At 45.9% G+C, this 4,733-nt stretch overlaps 1 long non-coding RNA gene across 2 annotated transcripts; it reads left to right on the plus strand.

The window, feature by feature from the left end:
- The first annotated feature begins 455 nt into the window (after positions 1-455).
- Positions 456-4,431, plus strand: LOC116650032 (uncharacterized). Of its 2 annotated transcripts, none has more exons than XR_004303020.2 (3): positions 456-1,242; positions 1,320-2,268; positions 2,325-4,431. It is a non-coding gene; the product is annotated as an uncharacterized lncRNA (long non-coding RNA). The 2 variants fall into 2 exon arrangements; XR_004303021.2 differs by having other exon boundaries at positions 2,329-4,431.
- Positions 4,432-4,733: the final 302 nt, after the last annotated feature.

The raw sequence follows: 4,733 nt of genomic DNA on the forward strand, positions 1-4,733 counted from the left end.
TTTTTTTAATCTTTAATCTCTTTAAGTGTTTAGCACTCCGAATAACTCGTTTTACCGTTGCCAAACTAGCATTTACGCCGCATTCATCCATGATTTTACTGGCAGAGAGGTGGGAATTCGAAGCAGCTCGAAGGATTAGTCGCCTCTCTGATGCCGTTGTAGGAGAGTTTTTTCCTCCTTTCATTTTTTTCCCGTAATCGGCTTCATTACGAAGAATATTGCTTACCACGTTTTGACTTCGACCAATCTTCTTTGCTTTTTCATTAGGTTTTAGGCCAGATTCAATATAGCCTTTAATTTGACCTTTTTCAAAATCGGTTAAAGATTTTCCCCCACCCATATTTAAAAAAAATGGTAGCAATTACTTTAAATTTAAGTAGACCAAAGAAATTAGATGTTTTCAATCACGCAGTCAATCAAAAAGTGAAGTCAAAGTTGTCAAACCTAATCAGATGAGCCAAAAATAGACCACACATTTAGCGAATTTCACAATGAAAGCAAAATTCTGATTTACCGTTGCATAGAACCCGTTCCATTTTTTGTCATATATAATATGAGTAAACAAATTAATGTTCAAAGCAAAACAGAAAGAAGGAAAAAATGCCATTGGAACAAAGAGAGAAGAAAAAATATTTTTCAAACCTGGTGCCGCTCAACTGACTAGGTTTGACTTCTTTTTATACCCTGAACCCATTAAAAATGGGTATAAGGGTATATTGAATTTGTGCAAAATCCAAATGTCTTTACCGACGCGGGTGACGGATAGCCCGGAGGCCTTTGCCAAGGATGCGTCGATAAGACTTACCGGACAGCACGGGACTAAAAGGGCACTTTCGCAGCACGTGGACTCTTCGGCATACTCGGCATCGGAACGATTCAGTTGCCGGTCGGCTCTTGGATCGGCCTTGTTGTTGGCGTGGAGATATTGTGCTGTTACGTGAAGAAAATTGAAAAAAAAACATAATAGACATTACTTATGCGGCCTTATACGGATGGTCCGCAGACCTATGGATCTAGGATTCTAGTCTTTACTGGAGATTCTACTGGATGGAGAATGGAGACTAGATTCTATCGGGAGCAGGATCAGCTTAGAGATAGGTCTTTTGGAGATACCTCGGGCTGTTAACACGTCGACCACTCGGACTCTTTGGTCGTTGCCAGGATAGGTCGTTTGGATTCGACCTAGACGCCAGTCATTAACGGGAAGATTATCTTCTATAATAATGACTAGATTGTCCCGTTGTAAGTCTCGCATTGGAGTTTGCCATTTTTTTCTTTTGTGTAACTCTAAAAGATACTCATGTTTCCAACGGACACAGAACTGTTGTTGCAAAGCCTTCAAGCGCTGCCAGCGGTTGATGATGGTCCCGGCGTTTTCCTTGATTTCTGGCTCTGTGGCGGAAAGTAGAGGACCGCCGACTAAAAAATGACCGGGAGTCAGAGCTAAGAGATCAGTAGGATCTTCCAACATTGGAGATATCGGTCTTGAATTCAGGCATGCTTCAACTTTGGATAGGAGCGTGGAAAGCTCTTCGAAGGTGTATTTGGAGGTCGATTTTTGAAACTCTTTAACCTGCCTACCACAGGCCACCCATATGCGGTGCACTAGGAGAGTTGAAGTGCTAGGACAGTTTCTGGAGACTGTAAGTGGCCTGGAGTTTAGTCTACAAAATCGCGCGAGAGGACTTTGGCCGCTCCGACGAAGGTTTTGCCGCTGTCGGAATGCATATGACTTGGGCACCCTCGTCGTGCCACAAATCTCGCAAATGCCGCTAGGAATTTTTCTGTGATCTTATTAAACGCATCATGAGCAAGTTGCCTCCATGCAAGGATATTAGATGGGTGAAAGCGGTCAAGAGACGCGAGACGCGGCACATGTCGCTCTTACACGATCACATGCTCGAATAATTCCCTTACCATCTAGAAAGGGGTTCAAATTAAGGAGTTTGCTGGAAGTGAGCTGTTTTTTCGTGCTCTAGCAAGTGTACTCTGACGAGTATGCTTGTCTCTGGGTCAGGAGAATGAGTCTTTCTTGTGCATAAGAAATCTCGTTGCTGTGAATTGCAATAGTTGACGGGAGCGACAATCGTTTGCAACGCTTGAAGAAACGATAGATGTATGCTAACACTGGCAGGGCTCGATCGAAATTGGAGAAGCGCTCGAGGAAAGAAAATGAGGGAGCCGTGTTTGCGAGGTTTACTTCACTCGTACGTTGCTCTATTGTCGTATCTGGGAGGGGATCTGAAGGAATGGGCTATAGGTTCTGAGGTAGGTGTAACCATTCTGGCCCGTGCCACCACAGCTCATTTCTGTTTGCTACAAAGGTAGTCCAGGCGCATGGTGGCTTATGAAGCCAAGCTAGCACAATTATGGAATCTGTCCAATAGAGCCAGTCGCCGCCAGCGGAAGGTAACTGGGGACTGAGTGCAGCTGTTAGCTCGGACAGAAGTGCGGCTCCGCACAGCTCTAGTCGTGGCAAGGATACCGTCTTGACCTGGGCGACACTCGTTTTCGCTGTTAGGAGATGTACTGAGATGCGATCTTATATCTCAGTGCGCACGTAAATGGCGGCCCCATATGCACGCTGCGAAGCGCCACAAAACCCGTGGTATTGAATAGTCCCCTGTGGGCGGAATTCGACCCATCTAGGGATGCGAATCCCACTGAGGCCCGGATACTCTTGCAGAAATAAATTCCACTTACTGAGAAGACTCTCAGGTAGCGGATCGTCCCAGTCCAGTTCTTGGAGCCAGATCTCCCGCATGAATAATTTTGCCTGACTGGACCCAGCCAACCTGCTGGATCGAACAGTTTGGCAATCTGTGAAAGGACTTGACGTTTGGAGACGGACTGTTTGGTTGTTAGCTCGGATGGAGCGAAAAAGAACTCATCGGTGTCAGCTTTCCATCTGATTCCGAGAGTCTTTGCCGAACAGGCTTCTTCGATCTCTAAGAAGTCGGAGCGAAGCAAGTGGTCCTTGGGAATCGCTTTTAGCAAGTCCTTCTCATTGGATGTCCATTTTCGCAAGGGGAACCCGGCAGATTCAAGGGCTTTGCGGAGTTCTGCAATTGCTTGATCTGCCGTTGATTTGGAATGGGCTCCCGCTAGTACATCGTCGACATACATATTGTTTGCGATAATGTGACTTGCTAAGGGATAGAGCGAACGAACGTCATCAGATAACGGATGTAGTACCCAGATTGCCAAAAGGGCGCACAGTTAACTCCAAACGTGACTGTGCTGAGTTCGAAGTCACGAAGCTCGTTGTCCTTTGTTCGGAACAGAATTCTCTGATAGGGTGTGCGTTTGGGATGCACAAGTATCTGCCGATACATTTTCGTGATATCGGCATTGAAGACATATCGGAAGAAGCGCCATCTTAGAATTTGAATGGTTAAGTCGGATTGCAGAACGGGCCCTGCATCTAGCACATCGTTCAGACTGGTGCTGTCAGGCTTGTGAACAGCATGGTGTGGTAGAAAAAAGTTATCCAAACAATTGCTTTGAAGGACTTGTCGCATGTGACCTAAGTCCAGATATTCCTGGATCACCGCATCGTACTGCTCCTTAAGGGGGGCATTTTTTGCCAGCTAGTGCGATGGACCTTGAATGGCCTAACTGGATGTAATCGGAATTCTTGAATGAATCCAAGTATCTGCCGTTTTTATCTCTTTTAGTGTTCTTTTGGAAATTGCGCTCACAAAATAGGTCAGATTCCTTTTCCAGCTTTACTGGAATATCCTCCACCTCCCAAAATTTTGTGAGCAGTTTATCCAAGCTCGCATTTGGATTCAGTGAGACTTGAGTCGAAAAGGATGCGATCGATTTGGCACTGGTCTTAGAAACGGGGCCTGTTTCGTCGTTTCTTGACCAAGGAGAGTGCCACATATGTTGGGATAGGAGCCACCTACAAATATGGATGGGAGGATATCGGCGCCGAGAAGCACGTCTATCTGTGAGCTCCTATAGAAAGAAGGATCGGCCAAGTGTTATTTTGGAAGTTCTTCCAAAGCGGTTTGGGGGATGGTGTAGGAGGGCAAATTGCCTGCTAGCTTTGAAAGAACATAAGCCGACGTTTCAATATAAGCCCTGGGCGGAGAGCCAATATTAAAATAGCTAAGTTTTTCAGGTTAAGCCGAAATAGCTTGTTTGAAACCGGAGACCTGTGCGTCGACGGGTTGATAAGGAAGTTTAACCCTTTTGAACAATCGCTCTGCAATAAAGGTCGCTTCAGACCCATAGTCGATTAATGCCCGAGCTGTATACTTTGTGCCCAAATGACACACTTGGATGACAGCCGCGCCGAGGAGAACAACATGTGAGTTTGCGGAAAAGTAGTTTTGAACGGTAGCTTGGGTCAAAGTAGAAGTGGACTGTATAGACGAAGGAGGGTTCAAAACTATTGGTGTTGTGGAAGCAGGGCACCTGGGGTCTGTCACGGTGGAGTAGCGTGTTGTGACGTCCCTTGCACTTGAAACAACTATGTGCGCTGGTGCAGTCTTTCAACTGGTGCTGTCTGGCGAAGCAGTTTAAGCACAACTTTTGTTGCTTAATGACGGAAACTCTCTCGGGTATGTACATTTGTAGAAAACGTGGGCATAGACGCATGGGATGGTTTTCCTTCTGACACAATTTGCAGTGTTGTGACTTTGTAGTCACTGTTGCTTCGAAGGTTCTCAGGTGGTTGGACTTTTTTCTTCTGGGTTTAGACTGGGGTGGCGTATGTGCGGTAG

This window comes from Drosophila virilis, chromosome 2, assembly GCF_030788295.1.
Source record: "Drosophila virilis strain 15010-1051.87 chromosome 2, Dvir_AGI_RSII-ME, whole genome shotgun sequence".
Lineage (NCBI taxonomy): Eukaryota > Metazoa > Arthropoda > Insecta > Diptera > Drosophilidae > Drosophila > Drosophila virilis.